The 24,928-nt window shown below is 36.5% G+C and overlaps 1 long non-coding RNA gene and 1 pseudogene across 1 annotated transcript; both read right to left on the reverse strand.

Annotated features, from left to right (window-relative positions):
• Nucleotides 1-5,365: 5,365 nt before the first annotated feature.
• On the reverse strand, nt 5,366-14,586 carry LOC137202816 (uncharacterized). The gene is made up of 2 exons (XR_010932796.1): nt 14,315-14,586; nt 5,366-5,676 (listed from the first exon to the last, which is right to left on the reverse strand). It is a non-coding gene; the product is annotated as an uncharacterized lncRNA (long non-coding RNA).
• Nucleotides 14,587-22,074: 7,488 nt separating this feature from the next.
• Nucleotides 22,075-22,746, reverse strand: LOC137202817 (serine/threonine-protein phosphatase 4 catalytic subunit pseudogene; annotated as a pseudogene).
• Between the last annotated feature and the right edge of the window lie 2,182 nt (nt 22,747-24,928).

Consider the following 24,928-nt stretch of genomic DNA (forward strand, 5'->3'; position numbering starts at 1 on the left):
ACATTACCCAAAAACTTAACAATAAAAACAGATTAGTAAGCTAGAGAGAGAAGGCAGAAAAGGTGTTCTAAAGAGAGGGACCAGCATGTGCTAAAGGACAGAATTATGTTGGAAAAGTATAGTGGACAAGTACCTGAAGAGGCACTATGAGTTTCATATTATTAAAATAGAACATAAAAATAGAACAAAGGCACAAATCTAAAGGAGGCTGCCAGTGGATTTTCACAGAGAGCAGGCCTATGTCACCAAAAAACAGAATAAAAAACTGAATGTTATCAACAACCCAGAAATCCTCCTCTGCCCCTCCAGATACTACCTCCCTGCAAAAGTCACCACAGTCCTATTAAAAGGCTTAAAAAGAGAATGAGACAATCAGTGTAGAGGATCAACCAAAACAGAAAGGGATTAATGGAGTAGGGCAAACAAATTTAGCAAACCATTACACAGTCTTGGAAGGAGATAGAAAAATCAAGGAAAGTAATTCCAATAGGGATGGAGAGAATAAAAGGAACTAGAAATTTGAGGGCAATGTTTCTCAAACTGGACTGTGTATCAGAATTATCTGGGAGTATTACACAGAATACAGGTTCAACACCACTGAATCTCTAGGTTTCAAGACCTGGAATAAGCATTTTAAAAGCTTATATGTTTTCTCATATACAAGCAAATTTAGGAACCACTGACTTCAGAGACAGAACTCACCAGTCATGGAGACTGCTTAACTACAGGATATGAAGGAAAGGGACAAGTCAGTAGAAGCCATGACATTTCTGTCTTGGGCAGCTGAGAGAAATAAAAACAAGAAAGTTGTTGAGTTTGAGGTGACTCTACAGCATCAGAGGTAAAGAGATGATAAGCTACTGATATTATTAGTCTTACATTAAGAATAGACTGTGATAAAAATCTGGGAAGTTTTAAATGTATGTGGTAGTTGATCTAATTGTATTGAAAAGTTTATTTATTTATTTGAACCATTACTCAGTTTCATTGGTGTGGATGACAGAGAAGTGACTACACTTTAGTTATTTTGAACTAAGTATCTAATCCTGTCTTCCAAATGGTGTACTAGCTGACTTAAATAGTTTAGTGAATATGGATTCCTATGACATCTTTGAATATATTAATAGCAATGGGTAATCTGACTTTATTTCCTTCTCCTGTATGTCTCTTGTGTTTTGAGATGAAGGGAGAGGTAACTGGACAAAAATATAAATTTCACAACAATGTTATACACACAGATACATTTTAATATGAACCATTGGTGACCCTGTATGATTAAACAGTAGAATAAGATAGACAACTGGTGAAACTACTGCTCCTCCATATATTATGAATATTAACAACTCACTTTAAGGAAAAAGACTTAAAGGAATGTTGCTTTACACAAAATACGAAAAAAAATTTCTTCTGCCCATTTTTTAATCAGATTGTGTTTTTGATGTTGAGTTGTATGAGGTCTTTATATATGTTGGATATTAACCCCTTTTCAGTCATATCATTTGCAAATATTTTCTCCCATTCAGTAGGCTCTTTTCATTTTGTCAGTGGTTTCCTTTGCTGTGCAATGGGCAGAAGAATTGAATAGATATTTTTCCAAAGAGGAAATGCCGATGGTCAATAGGCATATGAAAAGATGCTCAGCATCACTAACCATCAGGGAAATGCAAATCAAACCCACAGTGAGATGTTATCTCACACCTGTCCGAATGGCTATCATCAAAAAGAACACAAATAACCAACGTTGGCGAGGATGTGGAGAAAAGGGAACCCTCCTACACTGTACGTGGGAATATAAATTGGTTCAGCCACTGTGGAAACAGTATGCAGGTTCCTCAAAAAACTAAAAGTAGAACTATAATATGACCCAGCATTGCCACTCCTGGCTATATATTTGAAAAAGAAAACAAAAATACTAAAATCAAAAAGATACATGCACCCCAATGTTAATAGTAGCATTATTTACAATTGCCAAGATATGGAAATAACCTAAGTGTCCATCAAGAGATAAATGGATAAAGAAGATATGAAATATATACACACACACATATACACAAAATGGGATGTCATTCAGCCATAAAAAAGAATGAAATTTTGCCATTTGCAACAACATGAATGGACTTGGAAGGTATTATGCTAAGTGAAATAAGTCAGACAGAGAAAGACAAATACTGTATGATATCACTTATATGTGGAATCTAAAAAATACAACAAACAAGTGAATATAACAAAATAGAAGCAAACTCACAGATATAGAGAACAAACTAGTGGTTACCAGGTTAGGAGGGGTGGAATATAGGTGTGGGGGAGTGGGAGGTACAAACTATTGGGTATAAGAGAGGTTCAAGGACATATTGTACAACATGGACAATATAGCCAATATGGAAAGTAACCTTTCAAAATTGTATAAAAATTTGAAAATTAAAAGCAAACAAAAACCCCCCACAAATTGTATAGAGGTGGTATAAACTAATAGCACTAATTGTGCAACAAAATATTATGCTAACCAAAATAAACAGTTATATAATCGCCTTGAAACATAAACTGAATAAATTTCTCATCTCAAAAAAAAAATAGGAAAGATAGGAATTTCTTGGTTTCTTTAGTATGTGACCCAGAGGCTTCTCTTAAATTTGCAAATATGCTTTGTTTAACCACTTAGAATTAAAGTAATACTGAACTGAAATGAATATAATCACAAGGAAAAATATTGCAATCCACTTCCAAATATTTTTGTTTTAAAGTCATATTAAGATATTTGAATAAGCTTGTAGACCTAGTCTTAGAACTCTTCATTTGTTGGTTTACACTAAAAAACTAACAAGGTGCCCATCTTTCTTCCCTCCCCTGATATTTATTGAGAGGGAGAAGAAATAAATGAAGGAATAATATATGAACTCATTGAAGATAACTAGGCCCTGACCAACCAGATATTAATCCAGCTCCCTAATTGAGTCAATTGAATTGCTATTTTCATCTGTCAGAGTTCAAACTGATACCAACCTCTTCAATTTTTAGCAGGTTTTCTTCACAATTTAGTGTAATGTAATATTTTGCCCATTTTCAATACATTTTTCACTAAGAATGATCACTTGGAATCATGAAAACAACCACTATAAAAGTATGATTTTACTTTTTCCAAGATTTTTTTTCAAACAAATTTTTAAGCTCTCTTTTATTTTATTACTCGATAGAGGTTTCCATGTATGTTAAATTGAGTATGAAAATGTGTGTATAGCAATAATCTAAATTAATTATTTAAGCCCCGCTGTATTATACACATTAGGATAAATGTTACCATTCCTAAACTACATTATCTAAATCAATAACATATCACAAGGCTCATTAATTCCCTATGTGTTAATAGTGAAAATTAAAAATCTCCAGGTAAATCTATCATTTTCCTTCTCTTTTCTGTGCTACTCTAGTACTCTGTGCATACTTCTAGCCTAATGCTTATCCCCAGAGCCACCATGCTACCCAGCGTTAGGGAAACATTCACACCGTAGTCTTTTGAATAGCTGTGTGTGTTCAGTTCCAGTGGGCATCATTCGCAGAGGCTGCAATGCAAATATACCCCTGGAGTGTGGTCCTGCTTATATCATTAAACCCTAACTATTAACTTAGTTGTTTGTTTGCCCCACCAGAGAGAAAGCTACCTAAGGATGAGAATCATGTCAGGCTCAATTTTGCATCCCTATCTCTAGCCAGCTTCCTGGCATAACACTAGTGCTGAAGAAGTTTTTATTGTGCAAATGAATAAACTGATTCATGAAATATGGGAAGCAGTCATGCTGTACAATGTACCATGTGATTCAGATGTTCCAATTATCTTTTGTTGTTAGCCGCAAAATTAGTGGCTTAAAATATGAGCCATTTTATTTTTTAGTATTTTTAAATTAAAAAAAATTTTTAAATTATTTTTCATTTCATTTTTTAATTGAAGTATAGTTGATTTACAATATCATGTTAGTTTCAGGTGTACAGCACAGCGATTTAATTATATATATATATAAAAATATATATATATTCCTTTTCAGATTATTTTCATTTATAGTTTATTACAAAATATTAAGTATAGTTTAGTTCCCTGTGCTATACTCTTTGTTGGTTATCTATTTTATATATAGTAGTGTGTATATGTGTTAATCCCAACCTCCTAAATTATCCCTCCCCCCACCCCCTTTCCCCTTTGGTAACCATAAGTTTGCTTACCATGTCTGTGAGTCTATTTCTGTTTTGTAAATAAGTTCATTTGTACCATGTTTTTTAGATTCCATATATAAGTTATATCATATGATACACTTAAAAGCTTTTGCACAGCAAAGGAAACCATAAAGAAAACAAAAAGACAACTTACAGAATGGGAGAAAATATTTGCAAGTGATACAAGTGACAAGGGATTAATCTCCAAAATATACAAACAGCTTATATAGCTCAATATCAAAGAAACAAAAAACCCAATCAAAAAATGGACAGAAGACCTAAATAGACATTTCTCCAAAGAAGACATCCAGATGGCCAAAAGGCACATGAAGAGATGCTCAACAACACTAATTATTAGAGAAATGCAAATCAAAGGTACAATATCACCTCACACCAGTCAGAATGGCCATAATCAAAGTCTAAAAATAATAAATACTAGACAGGGTGTGAAGAAGAAGGAACCCTCCTACACTATTGGTGGAAATGTAAATTGGTACAGCCACTATAGAGAACAGTATGGAGGTTCCTTAAAAAGTTAAAAATAGAACTACCATATGACCCAGCAATCCCAATACTGGGTATATACCCTGAGAAAACCATAATTCAAAAAGAATCATGCACCAAAATGTTCATTGCAGCTCTATTTACAATAGCCAGGACATGGAAACAACCTAGGTGTCCATCAGCAGATGAATGGATAAAGAAGATGTGGTACATATATACAATGGAATATTACTCAGCCATAAAAAGAAATGAAATTGAGCTATTTGTAGTGAGGTGGATGGACCTAGAGTCTGTCATACAGAGTGAAGTAAGTCAGAAAGAGAAAAACAAATATTGTATGCTAACGCATATACATGGAATCTAAAAAAAAAAAAAGAAAAGAAAAAATGGTACTGATGAACCTAGTTGCAGGGCAGGAATAAAGATGTGGGCATATATCTGGAGAAAACTCTAACTGGAGAAGACACATGCACCTCAATGTTCACTGCAGCACTATCTGCAATAGCCAAGACACGGAAGCAACATAAATGCCCATCAACAGATGAATGGATAAAGAAGATGTGGTACATATATACAATGGAATATTATTCAGCCATAAAAAGAATGAAATAATACCATTTGCAGCAACGTGGGTGTACATAGAGATTATCACACTAAGTGAAGTAAGCCAGACAGTGAACCATTTTATTATATCATGTGATTTTTGTGAGCTAGGAATCCAGGCAGGTTTCAGCTGGGTAGTCCTTTTTTTCTACGTAGTATCAGCTGGGGCCAGAGGCAGTGGGTCTTGCCTGGAGGGTCCACAAGAACTTCATTCACATACTTGGTTCCTGCGCTGAGTTGGCTGGGACAGCAGGGGATTGGCCAGCATCACTTCATCTCTCCACATGGTCTCCTTGGTCTTCCTCACAGCAGGGTGGTCCCAGGGTAGTTGGACTGACAGGGAGCCCAGGGCTTTAAAAGCAAGTACTACAAAATACCAAGGCAGAGGCTGTAAGATTCATGTCCCTTGCATTTTGTTCATCAACTAAATAGCTAAGGCTAGCTGAGGTTCAAAGGAAGGATTGTTAGATTCTACCACTCAGTGGGAGGAAAAGCAAAGAATTTTTGGCCGTCTTTAATGTATCACAGATATTTGGATCCAACCTTTGTTTTTCAAGAAAGAGGTTAAGTAAATTGATAAGAAAATTGATGTCAGGAATGTTTATATATTTCGTGACTTCTTCTAGGATTGGCACCTCTTCCACCCAACGTTCCAAATCATCTACATTTGCATCTATAGCTATATATTTCTAAAGTTTAGAATAGAAATAAGGAAAGGAATCTCAGTAATCTTTGAGATCAATTTCACTATTATAAGTTTTTTTTACAAGTTTCCTAAAAATTAACCTAAAAGTTTAATATATGTGTTATGCATTCTGTTGAATAACCTGGAGATAGGCGGCACATTTCATAAATATTTTCATTAAAATTCAGGAAAAAATGTCAAAGATAACCTCCCACTGTCTATACATAGGAATTTTAAGGTGTACTTTTAGGAGTATTTGATTTTTACATATTTCCTGGCTAAAAGTATTGCAGTAATAATTTATGGAGTCCAGTGTGCCCTCTTGTTGGTTCGTTTCTGTTAGAATGGTCCGAATATGACTTTCTGAGCGTAGCCTTGCTCTGCTTATTTATTCCTTAACTCACCATAAAGTGCCTCAGTTGTGATTTTCCACTCAGGGACTTCTACTTGTTTGTTTTCTCAGTCTTTAGGGGAGAATGTCAATCCTACCCACAGCTCAGCTGCTAACGCCTAAACTCAACTGGCAACGGAATACAGCTGTTTTCCGGCTACTTGCAACGTGAATACCTATGAAGGCTCAGCTGAAAGAAATAATATTTGTGGAGGACATCTTAGAAAACACCCATCCCATCATCTAGAAACTCACAGCTCTCCCTCTTGGTCAAGTCAATCTTGGAATTACACATTTTAGAATGCATCGTATTGAATTCTGACAGATGTGCCTATCGCAGAGACAATCTTACAAAACTCCCTGCAACAGAATAAGAATGTGGGTTATATTACACAAAGTTCTCACTACACATATCAAACAAAAAATTCCTCTTTAGTTTCAGTATCAGGATTGGTTGTATGCCTTAAGTGTCTGGGTTTTTTTTTTTTTTTTTTTAATATTATGAAGACCGTGAATCATATAACTGATCAAATTTCTTTTTTCTGATGGCTGATAGTAAGTTTATAGACAGTGGCCCAACTCCAACAATCATAAGAGACTTTGTGACATCAGATGATCTGCACTGATATAATTCCTCGTCCTACTAAACTCTTTTTATCCTATTTTTCTTTTGCCCATTTTTTTCCTTTATTTTAAAAACAGATTATCCTGCTATGTCGAAGTGAATCCAAATCCATGACATGATTTAAACCATTTTGAGAATAATAACGGGGTACAAATTAATAAAAAATTCAAATGAACAGCTGCCGGGGACCTGTTGGCCTATTTTTTCACCTACTCTGGGATTAAGGTAGCTGCTTCTAGATTTGAGTATAAAACCTCTGGTAGAATAGCTTTCTTGTTTTGTAAAAAGAAAGAAATAGCTATGCCTATAGAGGACTCCTGGAGAGAGATACCCTTGTATGAAGCAATTATGCAGCCTCAGAGAGTTAGCAAGTTTGGGGACTAGGGAAGAGACTCCTCCAATTCTCAAACCCCAAAACTTTCTATTCTACTGCCGAGCTTGCAGAGGGCGTGTTCGCATTCTGCTTCCTGGGCCTGGGACAGAGGATTCCTGGCACCCCAGCCTGGCACAGGGACTTAACTCCCACAGAAAGAGTGTTCTAACTTGTAGTTAATGTATGGTTAAAAAAAATGGTGAACACACACACACATGCACACACACACATATTTTAGACACATATAAAAGTAAGTACAATTTTTGAGCTTATGTGAATATCTAATCATAATTTTCTAACATCATTTCTATGCAAGTTCCAAATAGCCTTATTAGTAAATTTTCTGAGCAAAATTTGTGAGCTGGGGACTTCCTTTGCCTATATTTGTGCTTATATTGAATACATTTTTTCAGGAAAAGAAAAAGAACACAGGCTATATCTTCATTAAACACAGCGGAGGAGGGATAATTAGTATTACAAAGGATGCTATTTGCACTCATTTACTCAGTAAAGGAATTTTACTGCTTGGTATCTGGCATTTGTGTTTCTTTACAAACCATAAAATCAAAACCTTATTTGTAATGTTTTTGTACAGTATGCCAAATCAGTATAGAGTAACTGAATTAGAGGGGAAGAGAAAAAATATTTAAACTATCATCTATTTAACAAATGTTCAACTATCAACTACTTAGTAGTAAAATTAATACTGCATAAAATTGCATTTGGGACTACACTTAAACAAGTAAAAATAAGAAAACAAGAATGATTTTAAAAGTAAAATTCATGAAGAGTGTGGAAATTTCCAGAGCAATGACTCTTATCTATGTCTATGTTGAACAGAAAATGAAATCAAATTAACTTCTCATCTTCACATGATAACACTATTTACACAGTGACAACTTCTTTGCCAATCACCGGCTGAGAGTAGGTCTTCAGAGAAGTCCATAATGGCCCCCAAAAGGCAAGACCCTGGAGAAATGAGACAGCGAACCACTGCAGTGAGTTTCTGGATGTAGTTGAGGACAGTGTGTGTGTGTGTGTGTGTGTGTGTGTGTGTGTGTGAGAGAGAGAGAGAGAGAGAGAGAGACAGAGAGAGAGAGAGAGAGAGAGAATCCGTTACCAGGGTGACCAGAGTGTCACGAAAGGCACAGCTGACTGCTTTTGTCTGATGGGGCAACTGAGAGGCCATATATTGTACCTCAGAACAGTCCATTATAGGAGAAGAAGGGGTAAACAATTTATCTGCTGGTTATTTCCAGTCTCATATGTCTCACTGGTCAGCCTGAGGAATATTATCACCTCTGAACCTTGGCCTTGTGTTATTGAGTGGTTCTGGGCAGCTCCTGGGGACAGCTGAGTGTTAGGAGTTTCTCAGTGGGTGGCAGAAACTTTATGAGTAAGGGGGATGGGATGAGCCATCTCCAGAGTCACTCTCACCAGGAAGTTGGCAAGGCTGAACTGATCTGGGGTGGCACAAAAACTGAGGTCAATACACACATCAGATAATCTCTACTCTTAAATTTTGCATAACCACCAAGAACATCTAACATTTATTTGCTGCTTACTATATTCCAGGTTTTATTTTAAGCATTTGATTTATCTCTTCTAATGCTCAAAAAAAGACCTGTAAGAAATGCACTATTGTTATTTCTATTTTATAGATAAGCAAACTGAAGCAAAGAGGGTACAAGTGGAGTTGGGTGGAGTTGGGTGTAGCTGCCCAGTAAGTCTTGTTCATAAAACTTCTGGGCCTTAATATGACAAAGTTTGGTAGAGCAAATACATTCCACTGAATGAGGAATACATTTTAATTCTATTACTTTTCAAATAGTTGACTCAGTTTTAGGTTTCATAACAACATTATGGATAACAATTGATTTATAAGAACAATTTTCAGTTGAATAGCTTTTTTTTTAATTAAAATTTTTATTTTGAGATAACTGTAAATTCACATGTGGTTCTAAGAAACCGTACAGAGCTACCCAGTTTCCCCGCATGGCAACATCATGCAAAACTCGCGTGTAATATCACAACAGAAGGATGGCATTGATACTGTCAAGATGCAGAACATTCTATCACCACTGGATCCCTCCCACTGCCCTTTATAGCCATCCCCACCTCCTCCTCCCTGGCAATCACTGTTCAGTTCTCTGTGTCTATCATTTTGCCTGAAGAGCTTTTTAGGAAGTATTGCAATCAGTGTTTTCTTGACCAGAGCCTTCTATAATTACTCCTCTCTTCAAATACCTTCCTTTTGAGGATTTCACTATAATGTAGCAACTCCTTCAGTAGATAAAAGGAAAAGAGAGAAGAAATTCAGTAAGCATTCAAGCGCTATCAGATCCCCAAAATGGTTGGATGCAAATAGTAGTTTAAATAAAATCCCCAGGAAACCTAAAATATTTACTGACTGTCTTCCATTGTCACAAATAATTTAGTGTTGATGCTATAAAAGACTCCTTGAGTAGGGTGAGCTTGGAAATAATTAAAAATTACCACGCTCTGATCATTCATTAGTAATTTTTAAAAGAATGGAGCATTGTAGATAACTTAGCAGCCGACTTAAAAAAATGCCATGAGCTGAGCCAATTATTTTATCATCGTTCAACTGATGAATAAAGTGGATGTGGACTTGGTGTTGTGATTAATAATAGGTCACTTGGTTATGAGCTTTGTGCACAAAAACACTTACACATCTAGACCTTGAGAGAAAATAGTCTTATAATTCGGGTGGTAGTCTTAATGTAATTATTACCATCTGGGTCTTCCATTGACTCCCCCCACTCCCATTTCTAATACTGTTAGCAGCAATATCCTTGATTCTGTTGCTGAGGACTCCTTGGAATAATAGTGGTCTCACAGGAATGATTAATGACTCAATCAGAGAATGGGGGACAGGCTTCCAAGCACCGATTCAAACACTGAATATAATTAGCATATTCGTTTTTCAGAAGCCAGTCACTTTTTATTATAGCTCGTGCTGTAATTCTTTGACTGAAACTTGTAAGTAATTATTTTACATCCCTTTATTTATTGCAGTGACCTCTAATGCTAAGCATGCTTTTAATTTGGGGAGAAGACTGCCTGTTGCGTGACTTCTTAGGGTCTAGGCTTTTGATGTTGGATAGTTTGTCCTTAGTAATAGTCTAATTATCCCACTGGAGGAGATGTTTTGTTTTCAAAGGGGATTATTCATGGCTTAAATCGGATACCCCGAAGCTGCCAAGTAATAAAAGAGATGGTTAACATTCTAAATCATCTTGCCTAACTAGTAACTAAAAGCCAGAAGTGTTGGTGTTAGTTTGGTGACCAGAGTATTGCATTCTTCTTGCAAAACTGCATAATTGAAAGGGTGGGGTCTGGTTTGCATTCCATCTCAAAAGACTTTTATAGCCCTTAGAAAGCTGGAAATCTGCTTCTTGTCGAACATCTCTTTCCACAACAGATTAGATTCATCCTTTCTTCACTAAAGTCATCGGAAAAACTTCAACATTCAGTTTTTTTCAAGTCTCAAAGTAATGAATCCCCTCAATATCTTTTTAAGTTGAAACACGTTCCAAATAATTTAGTTCCAGCTTAATTTCTTAGTAAGCAATAAATAACATTTCATTGGTGAGCAAATGCACATCCAACATCTGCTTTGGCGAGCTGGAAATTTCCCATCTTGTGGGAAGCATTTCTCTTCCCTATGTTGCACTTAGCCTGGAAGAACATTCTTGATGCCAGGATGCAGTTTCTGGTTCCCCCTCTCCTTTTCCCCAGTAAGAGTTAACATAAGGTGGGAACAAAAGAAAAATCAAACACTGAATTGGAAAGGAGGACTGGAAGTAAGTCTTTGATCCAAAAAACAACTGACTTGGGCAAAGCAAATAAAAAGGTACAGTGAAGGAATGAGGAATTAAAGAGGAATAGCATATATGACCAAGTCCTCTGGACGGTCTGCCACAGCCCTGTGACTGAAAGTCCTGACAGGGTCTCTATTGCTCTCCCCTAAACCATTCCATATGAATGTCTAGCTTGTTCTCCAAGGAGGAAGATTTTCATACCTGCCGTAATGCATGTTTCTGAGTTGCACTTATTTCCCCATTCTCATCCAAACTCAGAGCCCGCTGCCACCATTGAAGGTTAGTTATTCTTTTCTTTCTCCAGGTGAAATAAAGAATAATTAACCACTATTTATGATATAATAGCTCTTTCTAGCCCAGAACAGTGATTAGCTTACCTCTCAAATACTTTTCAATCAGGTTATACTAATTTTCAAATATAATATTGCTAGACTTTATGGGCTGGGTCTCTGTACAGCCAACATAACTATCATTATGCAGCAAATTATAATGTAAAATTAATATGACTTCCATTCTTAGTCAAATGTAGATAAAAATCCTTTAGGCTTTGTGCCATTTTACCCATTAGTAATATCTTTTTTCCCCTTTATTTCTAAACAGTGGGAAAATTCTCTCATTGTTGTACTTTGAAATGGCCCCAATCTCCCTACCCAAATAAATAATTCTACACTTATTTTTACTACAAATTCTCCTCTCTTTACTGTCCAGTTGCTTCATTTTTACCTTGTTTTGGCTTATTTTTCATTGCCCTTTTTTTCCCTAAAACTGTTTTCAAAAGCAAATTTTCTGGCTTTTAATTTTATGTCTTAATGGGATCTTAGCTGACTGTTGTCTCTTTCATGCCCATATGCAGTCAACTCTCACTGAATTCTAAAAACAAAATCACTTTCCACTTTTAAATTAATATTTCATTCAAGTTTTGGAAATTTTTCTTTACCTTTTTTTAACAAGTAGATAATTAACAATTCTTAGCCAAAAAAGAACAAAAAGGAAAAAAAAACAAATAGGAAATTTCTGTCCACAGTTTTTAAAAAATACAATGTATTTTTTACATTGTAAAATAATTTATACAATGTAATTGTATATACAATTTTATACAATGTAATTGTATAAAATACAATTTTATACAATGTAATTTTTCTTTTAGTCTTGTAAGTTGCAATAAAATTAAGTTTCCCCACCCAATCAATTGCTTCACATTGGAAACTGTCACACATCAGGCATCTGGCTTTTAGAAAGGGACAATTGTCCAACTGCTGTGGCCAAAATTGAGTGTGGCTTTAAGAACAACTGGCAAAGCCTTGGAGGAATGAACAGACCAGATTTCATGCCTATCTCCTAGGAGTTAATTCAAGGTCCACATGTCCTATCACCTACCAATTGTATGAAGGTACTCTGTGAGTAATAAAAATATATAATTGCAAATTACTTTCCTTTTCTTTTTTGATAGTGTTTTGTAATAATGATGATGATGAAAACTGCTATCATTACTGATAAGCTTGGTGTAATAGAAGTTTTTGGAGCCAGACAAACCTGGGGTTGAACCCCAACTCCACCACTGTGTGGCCTTGGACAAGTGACTTGGCCTCCTTAAATTTCAGTGTCCTTGCCTAATAAACAGGAAATAATACAACCTATTTATTGTAAGGATAGAATTATATACTTAAAGTATCTATTCTACTGCCTGACACAAAATATAAGTTCAAAAATACTAGTTTTCCTATTTCAAAATCCGTTTTACAAAATTATAATCAACACTTTATCTACTTCAGAAAGTGTTTTAAGACAAACACAGTGATTAACAATATCAAATCAAAGTTTGAGAACTAGAGGAGCTTTGAGAATCACTGATTCAAAGGTTTCTCCAGTTTTACGAGCAACAGGAATTACCATTTCTGTCCTCAGAACTTTGAGATTACCAGAAAGACAAGTGTCTGAGGCACTTCTGTAAGCCCAGAAACTGTAAAGAAAGACAGCTCTCAGGGAGGGCTTTGCATGCTGTACAAGATTTACATCAACTAGTTGAAAAATTCTACTCATCACAGCTCCTTACTTTAGAGACGAGGAATCTGGATCTCAGAGAGTTCGTGACTTAGCCAATTGGTGGTACTGCTGAAAACTAAAAACTGGTGTGCTTCCTAGTTGAATGCTCTTTCCATGAAGAGTTATTTTGAGTCAACCCCAAAATCTGCAAGAACATAAAAATAATGCTCTTTCTCCCTCTGACCTCAATAATTAAGGATTTAGAATGCTTTGGAGCAAATCCTCAAAGCAGCTGCAGGTCCTCAATGTTCCAGAATAGATATTTGAAGTTCTTCATGCAAAAATTCCTGAAAAAGACCTTCTTTTAACAGTAACTAAAAAGGCTTCTGGCTCTTTTGTCCTGAAGCACCTATGGAGACATCAAATAAAAGTTGCTCTCCTTTTAGGTAGCAGGAGAGGGTGGACAGAGCTCCAGAATGGATATCAAAAAACACCTTGATCCTAGTTCTAATTCAAGTTTATCCTTTATGTGGCATGAGCTAAGCTTTAGATATCTCTGAATTTGAAGTTATTTTTGACTCTTCATTTTCTCACACACTACATATCTAGTTCAACAGCAAAACTTGATTGGGCCATCTTTAAAATATATCCAGAATCTGATCATTACCACTCACACTGCTGCCACCTTCATCCAAGAAATTATGATTTCTTCTCTGGGCAATTGAAGAAGTCTCCTAATGGGTCTGCCTGTTCTACCTTTTTGTCCTCCATACATTAGTGAGAATAATCTCAGAATTTGTTAGCCAAGCTTCCATAACGGACTTGTCCCTTGATTAACAACCTTAATTGTTTTCTAAAAACCCTGCTGCTAAGTGAAAAGTTATTGTATGGGAAATCTTCTTCATTAATTTTAATGGAAAAATTATGACGAATTTCATTCCAACCCAGGATACCCCAAAAATGTTTATAGAAAGAAAAATATTTTAATTGAACAATCAAAATACTGTTCAATCGTTATGACATTATGTAAGAAACATGGAATTTAAAATAAATAAAGTAGTTTGTGCATAAAAATTAATGACGTGAAGTTTACTGTACTCACCAAAGCAGGAAAAGACGTGATGGAGGGTATTAGTGGAGGAGTGTTGAAAGTAGTTGTTCTTTGTGAGATACATTCTTCCCTCTGAACAACTTTCTGTATTAATGTTTTTAACAATTTGAAGGATCGTGCTTATTTTGCACTCAAAGTGCACTTAAAATTTAAAGTTATAGCATAGAAAGATATCTTTAGTCAAAATAATATCTAGAGATGAGAGCACTCGGAAAGACAATAAAGTTTATTTAGTACATAGAGTGAAAAGTCACCAAAAATGTTACCTCTTTGTCTTTCTGACTAAGCACACTTAAGCAAAACAAAAGACTTTTAGTTTATTCAAACATGGTGCACAGTTCAAATTTGTTTCATCTGATATTTGATGACTAATAACTGAGTCATATAAAAAAGAATGTTTTTCCTGGCTGGGACTTCTCTGGTGGTCCAGTGGTTAACACTTTACCTTCAAATGCAGGAGGTACGGGTTTGATCCCTGGTCAGGGAGCTAAGATCCCACATGCCTTGCGGCCAAAAAACCAAAACATAAAACTGAAGCAATATTGTAACAAATTCAATAAAGACTTTAAAAAAAAAAAAAAGAATGCTTTTTCCAAAGACTACAAGGTCGAAATATCATTTTTATGCTCATTTGCTTTATGTGCTTTGGGAAATACAGGTCACTGTATCAAAAAAAAAAAAAAGGGTTGTTTGGAAAGTGTCAATTTTTCAAGAGCCATTATGGCAAAGAATGGTTAACTGAATAGGCATTCTGTATGGTAAATCTGTGTTTACTGGTCTTTTTATTAAGGTTTATAATTCCTTGTGTGGCAGTATAGAACATTGTTGGCTTGTGTATAATCCAGGAATCAAAACCTTAGGGAACCTATGGAACCTTATATATTTCATGATCAATCAATACAACATGCATTTTTAAAGTACTGGTTATATACCAGATAACCTGATAAAACAGGTAAGCCAAAGAAGAAAAGTGTTAAGTATTATCCTCACCCTCGAGGAGTCCTCAGAATAGTTGGAGATGGGGGAGGGTAGATGTGTAAACTCTATTATAACATTATGAGTGTTACAATACAGAGTGCTCTGGGAGCAGAGGGGAAGGAATCACTAATTCTGCCTGGAGTAGGGTTGAATTTTCAAGGGGCAACACAGAAGAAACATCTAAAGTGGACCTTGAAAGATCGGCTGCTTGAAGGAGAAGGTGGAGGTGGAGTTGTGGGCAGTCCAGGCAGAAAGATAGTATATGCAATGGCTTGGAGTCATTGAAAAGAATCTTTTCTTCAAGATGTAGCGTCTCTGCATTCAACAACTTTCATCTATGTTGATTATGCTTTGTTTCACCAAGGAGCAATAAAGTCTACTGAAAGGTTTAATAAGAGAAAAAAAATGATCACCATCTCTAAGCGTCAGGCTGTTGTGAAAATATCATTTCCTGTTGGAGTTTTCTATTGCTGCAAAACAACTCACTCCAAACCTGGAGACATAAAGCAGCAACCATTTTATGCTTATGAATGATGTAAGCCAGGAATTTGAACAAAGAATAGCAGGGAGGGCTTGACTCAGCTTCATGAACCTGGGTACTCACCTGGGAAGATTGGAACTGCTGGGGGTGCCTTAAATAGCTGGGAGTTGTAGTCACCCAGAGGCTCCTTCACTCACATGTGTACCACCAAAGCTGAGGTGGTTTTAAAGCCAGAGCACCTACACAGTTGGCCTTCCATATCTACATCTACCTGGTTGGTTGATCCATAGATGTGGATGGAACCTGAGGACACAGAGGGCCACTTTACCACCCATTTTACATAAGGGACTTGAACATCCAAGGATTTGGGGCTCCACAGGGGCTTCTGGAGCCCAATCCTCTTGCAAATACTGAGAATGACTGTACATGAATTGTCTAGGTTTCCTGGGCTTCCCCCAGTAGAGGCTGGTTCCTAGAGGGAGTGCCCTCAGAGGAAAAGGCCTAAGAACAAGCTTTCCAAAGAACTGGATGGAAGCTGCCTACTCTTTACCAAATTAGCCTCAAATGTCACAGAATGCCACTTTCTTCATATTCCATTGATTGACACAGTCCCAGTGGAAGGAATAGGGTCTTAAACCCCATCTCTTCATAACAGGGGTGCCAAAGAATTTGTAGCCATTTATTTAAATCTCCACATTTGACACATCACAAAACATCTAACAATCACACTACAGTATTTTCTGCGTAGGTTATAATGGAAGAAATTGCTTTCTGGTGTTAACTGTCAGGTAAAATCTTTCTTCTTCAGCACAATTGATATTTTTACTTTATGGTTACTTGAATCAGAAAAATGACTGTATTTCTCTTAAGTTTGGTGAACTTTGAACACTTTTATGTTGTTATTTAAAATATTTTTAAAAGAAAGCACAGAGTAAACAACTAAAATCTGTTTCTAGGTGACTATAGTTTTAGTTCACATGCATATGGAGTAAGGGCAGGAGATGAGGATGTGAAGATAGCCAGGGGCCAGATCATAAAGACCATATATGTTCTGCTAAAGACTGCACTACTTTAATTTATGTCATCTAATTTAATCTTTATATCCATACTATGGTATAGGCATTAACACTTAAATTTTGTAAAGAAAATGACCAGGATAAATGATTTTTTTTTTACTTTAAAGTTCAAGAGCAGCATGATGGATTTATAACTACATATTTTAAATCTATCTTTCATTTTATTATAACATTGTAGTTTAAGCAAAATAATTTTACAATATTTCCTTTTGAGGTAAACTACAGCAGTACTTCTGGAACTATCTGTGGTGAAGGACCCATTTTATTTTTTATTTTCAATCTGCCATTCACTGACATTTTATGTAAAATATAATTACAAATAATTATAAGAAAAACGAAATGAGAAAAGACATATGAAATACAAAAGGGTTGACAACTACATTTAGGGACACTAATCAATTAACCCAGTTGCTAATCTACTTGTCTTAGCTGGGCTGGTCTACCACGGTTTTGTCAACAATGTCTTCTGAAAAAAAATCATCTACTGAGGGATAAGAATCAGGAAAAGAAAGCTCTAATCCTTTGAAATTCACTTTGGAAAATGTTATGCCAATCTGATGTTGCCAAACCTCATGAGGCATCCAAGATTGGAAAATTCTTCTGATATTAAGTTACAACTGCATTCTTTTCTCATTTTTGGAAAAGGAGCTTAGAAATTACTCATGTAGCATATAGTTTACCACAAAACTCTAGCAAAAATTCAGCCAAGCTATGCAAAAAACAATTCTTAATCTTATTTATCTTAATCTAATCTTATCAGTCCCATCCATGACCTCCTCTGGTTCCCAAGTAAAAATGGGGACAAGGCAGCCAGAAAATTAACATTTAGATGACCTTATTCCACATTCTAAACCAGATTCCCATTTTATACAAGCACAAATTCAAATAAAATGGAACGAGGTAACTATCAATGACAAAACTGAGAATATAAATTTCTGGGTTATGTTTCCAATACATTTCTATGCCTGCACTGGGTACATGCAGACACTGAAAACAGAGCAATTTTAACCTCCATCTTCCATAGTTAATAAGGTATGGGGATTTATGTGTTCATTGATTCACTTGGTGAATAAGGTGAATTTTAGAGTACTCTTTTGGCAAACAAATACACACAGCAGGTTAAAATTGCCTTAAGAGCTAGTTAGTATCTCAAGAAGCAAACACTTCCATATCTACTAACTAGGACAACTCTGCCTTACAAATGCATGCCATTGGTCACAAATACAGCAAGGAATGTGGTGGCATTAGTACAACCAACTGCCATTACTAGAAAAACCAACCATAACCATGCAAGTCACAATTAGTGTATTACATTTAAATGATATGTATTACCCTGAAGTGAAGTTTTTTTAAAAAATAATTTCCTTTTTAAAATATTTATTTATTTATTTGGCTGCACTGGGTCTTAGTTGCAGCACGCAGGATCTTTGATCTTCATTGTGGCACGTGGAATCTTTAGTTGTGGCATGTTAAATGTTGTGGATATTTGAAAATATTTTTAATTATTTGATCAATACATACAACTAACCTGGAACAGAGAGAAATCAGCATATATCTGAGAGCTTCAGCAATCTTCTACACATTCTAAATTCACAGGATAATTGTATAGTTACACATTATATGGTGTCACAAGTTTGTGAAGAATGTGCAAAGCTCCTTCTCTAACCTGTGATATGATTTAGACAATCAGGTCATTACAACCCCAATTGTTATGCAAAAAAGAGCTTCTATAATTTGTGAAGTTTGAGTTAAAAATAGGATGCAAAGATTTCATTAAACTCTATTGTTACTAACAATATTAAAGCTGAGCCTCAAAGGTAGTTAATACAACATACTGAAGTAGGTAGTCCCATGAATGCCAAAATGGTTAGTCAATTTGTTCATAAATTCAGCTCACTAGTGTTTGGGATATTATAAACAGAAGTGATTGTCTTCCCATTTTCAAACAGATGTTACTGATGTGGATTAAACACAGATAAGAGTGAATCAATTCAGACAAATATCAAGAAAAATACAACCAGAAAAAATGCTATGTTCTATTTAGAGAATGACTAATTCGTTATTTCTATGGTGTTGAAAGGAATTTCCCAGAAAATAATATTTTTTTCCAGAAACTAATAATATTTTCCAGAAAATAATAGATTATATGCTGTAGCAACAAACTTAATTTCAAAATCATTGGAAATATATATTTTTAATTTTGCATTTCCCAATCTGTGTTTCCATCATAAAATAATTTTTTCCAAAAATTGGATTATTTATGAAGCTTTTAAAAAATCCTTCATCTTCATGTTCACCCTCAAAATTTTCATTTATTGTACCAGACAATATTTAGTTTAAGGAGCACATATTTCCTTATTAATATTCTATAGTAAGTTTCTTAGGCTCATTGATCAATGCAATGCAAATCTCCCTCAATTTATGATAAGGTTACATCCTTTTATGCCCATTGTTAGTTGAAAATATCATAAGCTGAAAACATCGTAAGTCAAAAATGCCTGTTATACACCTAAATCTACTGAACATCATAGGTTAGCCTAGCCTACCTCAAACATGCTCAGAATTAAATTAGCCTACTGTTGGGCAAAATCACCTAACACAAAGCCTATGTCATAATAAAGTGTTGATTATCTCAAGTAATTTATTGAATACTATACTGAAAGTGAAAAACAAAATGGTTCTGTGGGTACAGGATTTTTGTGAGTGGATCAGTTGTTTACCCTTGTGATTGCGGGACTAACTGGAAGCTGCAGCTGCTGCCCTGCCCAGCATCACAAGAAAGGATCGTACTGCATACTGCTAGTGCAGGAAAAAAAATCAAAATCCAAAATTCAAAGTATGGTTTCTACTGAAGGTGTATCACTTTCACACCACGGTAGAGTTAAAAAAAATCATTAAGCCAAAGCATCATGAATCAGGGACTCTCTGTACAGGCAATATTATTTAGTGACGTTAAAAACAATTGGGTCTAAACACTGTCTTAATTTCTTTTCCTAGCAATGGGTTCATTCACTTCAAACCAGACAGATTCCAATTTATTACACACATTCACTATGAAACTGTATATTTCAGGCTTACCACAAGACAGCAGTAACATTCTAAAAGCAGAGGTATACACCTATAAATATAGAGACCTCAAACTATCTCTTACAGAGATGCTTGTCAGTATGGCAAACTAAGCTAATCAGATGCTCTGCTTTTTACTGTAACACTTTAAAAAAATACAGTAGAATTAAATATTTAAATGAAAAACATTTAAATTACACGGGTTAATTCAAAAGGAAGAAACCAAGTGAAAAAAACATCTGAGTCAAAACGATAAGGACATTTACATTTTAGCTGCTTCCAGAAGAGTTGGGACCTCCTCTACATCTTGGGCACTAGAGTTTTAACATCCAAAAGGGTGTAGGAAATGGCTCTTCTAACATGTGGAGGCAGAAGTTGGAACTGAATCCCTTCCAGAAACCCTAGAGCCTTACAGAGCTGTCCCGGCCCTAATAAGAGAGTAGAGGAAATGCCATACAGCACTCTGGGTAAGCAGAGATGTAATAGTTTATCTCTATCAAGTGCTTGTTGTAAAAGAAGAAAAAACAAGGATCCTAGAAAAAATTAAAATTCCAGTTAAGATGTGAGCCTAGGGTTGTGTTATTCCAAGGCTCTTGTTCTTTCCTTTGGTTTATGCTGGCTGTCCTTTCTCAGAATTGTCTTTATATTTGTGTAGAGTAATAGAGTTTCCCTCATGAATCCAGAACCTAAGTGTAGGATTCTCTATGTACACACGATTTCTCCAACATTTATATACCTGTCACCCTGCCAGCCTTTGTAAACTCTTTTTTGGTGAGGATATGGTCTTTCTCTTGTTTTTTATGCAATTATTCCCTAGCATAGATCTCAAAGGTCTGCAAACTAGTGAACATCACAGTAAAACAGTGCAAACTTCAGCCCCCAGCTTCAGAGTTTAATTAGGTCAGAAACTGAATTCCAGTATGCCACGGTGTATGCTCCAGAGCAGAATTTCATTGATTCCCCCAACAAAATGCACTTGAGTTAAAAGGCATTGTTGCAATCACAAAGCCTGATTTGTGAGAAAGGATGCAGGTGGATAAGAATATTGGATTTGAGTACTGAAGTTACCTTAAGAAGAATCTTGATGTTACACTTGTGATTTTAAAAATAAGCGGTTGGGGGCTTCCCTGGTGGCGCAGTGGTTGAGAGTCCGCCTGCCGATGCGGGGGATGCGGGTTCATGCCCCGGTCCGGGAGGATCCCGCGTGCCGCGGAGCGGCTGGGCCCGTGAGCCGTGGCCGCTGAGCCTGTGCGTCCGGAGCCTGTGCTCCGCAACGGGAGGCCACGGCAGTGAGAGGCCCGCGTACCGCAAAAAAAAAAAAAAAAAAAAAAAGGCAGTTGGAGACTAACTTGTTGCCCATGAAGGGGCTCTGAAATACTTCAACACTGCACCATATAAGCAGAGTCATCTATAAAACTGTATACTCAAGCATTACACATGTACCAAAAGTAAGATCATTCATTCTTTAATTGCACACACATTTTCATGAGCTGCAAAGATGAGACGAGTAAGTAGATGGAAGCACTGTATAGATCCTCTTATTTCATCTCTCCTTAACAGGCACCCCTTCTTACCAGGGTTTATCATGAGGTTGATAATTGAAATATTTATCCCTAATGTGACATAAATATTAAATAAACCCATCTGATAGACTGATTGAGATATAATAACATAGGTTACCAGAAATAACTCTAGAATAAATTATATGCTAGGGAAACTTAAAGCAGAGACCCTGATCAGAAAGAAGCGTGGAATAGAAGGGTGCTTTCGAAACTGTAATCATTAGAGCCACATTTTTATGATTTTCTGTATCTAAATAACTCCTGAGCTATTATTTACCTAATATTTTCCTTTAAATTGTCTGTTTTTAATTTAATCAATCAACATCTTTTTCTCAAAATTTTGATCTCAAAACAAACAAAAAAGGAAAAAAAGAAAAACAAAAACGTTATTGGAAACTTCATGGTTCCAGTGGGGAGAAAGGAGAGAAGGAGCCTGGAGCTGAGGCTCTGAGGCCGTCCAGAGAAAATCCTCACCCTTGAAGTGCTCTCTTGAAAGGAGCACTATACCCAGCCTCCATCTGGAGAAGAGGGCAGATCCAATAGTGGTCTGAGGGCCAGAGGGCCTGGAAGGGGCAGGGGCCCAAAGGCTCACAGGAAGTATTCAGCCACTGGCTTCTTGAAGGGGATGCCCCATGTCCCTCAGGAGTAGCCTCAAATATACTGAAATCTTCCTGAAGATGCTTATCCAGCTCCAGGATAGCTGCCATATTCCCACAGTTGTAGCAGTAGTTGGGTGACAACTGAACAGTGAGCACAGTTTCACTGAAGTGCCATTCGTAACCTGTCACCAGGTGGTGGGCCCGGATCATGTCAGTGTCCTTGGTTGAATGGAACTGGGTCACCACATCACTGCGAAATAGGTAGCCGGTCCCACAGGACTCCCACACCATCCTGTTGTGCCTTGAGGGTCGAACCAGAGCAGGTCACACAGAGTCCATCAAGGGGCACGTCTTGCTTTTGGTCAATCATCTGCATCTAGTCCAGGGCCTAGATGGAGGTGGAGAGGCCCTGTGCACACAAAAGATCTTGTGATCAGCGACGGCCAACAGGCTGAGGTAGTCAAAGATCTCAGAGCAGTAGTGCTACATGGTGACGGAGCCACATTGCACCGGCACTCAGCAGAGAAGCCATAGACCTGGGCAATCTGGAGGCTACATGGTTGTCTGGGATCAGGGTGATACCGTCAGGATGGCCAACCTTAAATGCCAGCAGCAGGATTGTATCAGTGCCATAGAAACTATGATCCACGTAGTCTCCCATGAAGAAGTCGTTGGTCTCAGGGATGTGGCCACCCTCTCTGAACAGCTCCCTGAGGTCATAGAATTGTCCCTGGCTGCAGCCACGTGCTGTGACTGGCAAGTCCAGGTTCTGCACTTTGCTCTCCAGCCTTAGTGCACAGGGCCTTGACTTCTCTCCCCTTGATGATCTTGCAGCATGGCAGCTGCTGGATCTACTGGTCCAGGCAGCAGACCTTTGCTGTGGTCCACACCTCCCCACCCCACAGGTCAGTGTGAGCTGTGGTGCACACAGGTCTGCACCCCTCCCACTCTGGCTCCAGCTCTCAGGGTCCCTGCCTTCCTCCTTCCCTCTGCTTTGGCCCCTTGCTCTGCTACTCAGTCTTTCATCCTGGGTCTTTTTTGTAGCTTTTCTCCCTTCTTATCTGTAGTCTTCCCCATTTCTCTTGATTTCCATTCATTTCTTCTTCAGAATTTTTTTGGTGATTTCTTTTTTCTTTTTTTGTTCTGTTATTAGTTCACATTCACTGTCCTACATTGCACCTCTTGTTCAAGATATTCCCCCCAATGAAAAGTTAACTCTCTAAAAACTGTTTACCTACATAGGAATGCCTACCTACATAGGAAAATTATATTTAATAAAAATGTAATGTTATATATAAATGATAAAAATATAACTAACATTTACTGAGAACTTACTATATGCTAAGTATTTTTCTATTTGCTTTACACGAATGCACTCATTTAATCCTCTTAAAAAATACCTTGATCTAGACAGTATTTTATCCAGTTTATAAATAAGGAAATGGAAGCCCAGAGATATTGCCCCAAATCTATATAGCCAATAAGTATTGGAGCCAAGATTCAAACTCTGACATTTTTACTTCAGAACTTATGCTCTTAACTTTACAATATAATGCACCCAAAACATGTGGAAACTACTGCTATTAAATCTCAGGAACACATGTAATGCCTTGTCTCAAAGCAAATACTGTGGAGAACTATATTCCATAATAAATGGCTTCATGTAAGTAACAAGAAAACAAAAAGCACGTAGATGATCCTAAGTGGGTAATAAGGTAGTAAAATTATAGTAAAAATGTGAATGTAATTGGTGAAACTTCATTTTGTATTGTCTTTTGAATTTAAATGAAGGCTTTGAATTCTTTTGAAAATAAACAATGGCATGGAAATTTTCCTTTCATTTAAATTAATGAGTTTGGCCATGTTTTTCAATGAGTCTTAAAAATAGAAAGTATGACACATTGTATATACATTCTTCTTTTCCTAATTACTAGTTTGCAAGGAAGAGGGTTTAATAGGTAATTAAAAATCTCAGAGATTTGAAATTGATTCTGGAAAGTAATTTTATACAATTGTGATTAACTTTTTCAACAGGGTGCATGTGTGCATGTGCAGGCATCTATCATCTTCAATCCCCTGGACCCAAGGAGGCACTGCCATTTTTCTGGGATGGTCTACACTCAATGTCAATAAATGTTGGCAAAACTTATGCCAGTCAAATATGGGCAAAATAATTCTATAAATTCTAATAGTAACACATGTTTTATGTACTTTAACTTGCAAATTATATAGACAATTTCCTGAAAGAGTATTTTTTTTCAATGACAAAATCTATATGCAGACTCTAGAAAAGGTGTTAAAAAGCTGAGTTAAGGGAGGGAAAAGGTGAGAACAATTATCTATCTTTAGAGCATAACAAATAATCATGATGTAAATTAGGTTCTTTAGAGAGGGAATAAATTAGCACTCAACTCTACATTACAGCGTAAGAGTGAACTATGCTCATAACATCAGAAGTAAGAGAAGATGAACACAGCCCTTTGCTTGTCATCTTGGCTAGATCTGAATGTGCAGTGATGAAGGAGATTGATGGTTAGATCCTAAATTTGTTTTTCCATCTTCATTCTCATAACATCCTCATAGGAGAGTGTCAGTATGTATTGATCTTTCTTTACTAATGAGTTTTCTTATTGCTCTGCCTTCAGAGACCTTAATTCCTTGATATGTTATCACACTCCAGCAACAGAACAACCTAACCAAAGTCTAATAATTTTTTGCAATATGTGGGGAAAGTATGTTTACTTTAAAGGATTCTTGCCAGACTACCAGAAAATATTCTAACTTTCTAATAGAAAGTTGTTTCTATGAGGATGAGTTTATGTGTTTTTGTCTTATTTTTCTAG

Source organism: Pseudorca crassidens, chromosome 11, assembly GCF_039906515.1.
Source record: "Pseudorca crassidens isolate mPseCra1 chromosome 11, mPseCra1.hap1, whole genome shotgun sequence".
Lineage (NCBI taxonomy): Eukaryota > Metazoa > Chordata > Mammalia > Artiodactyla > Delphinidae > Pseudorca > Pseudorca crassidens.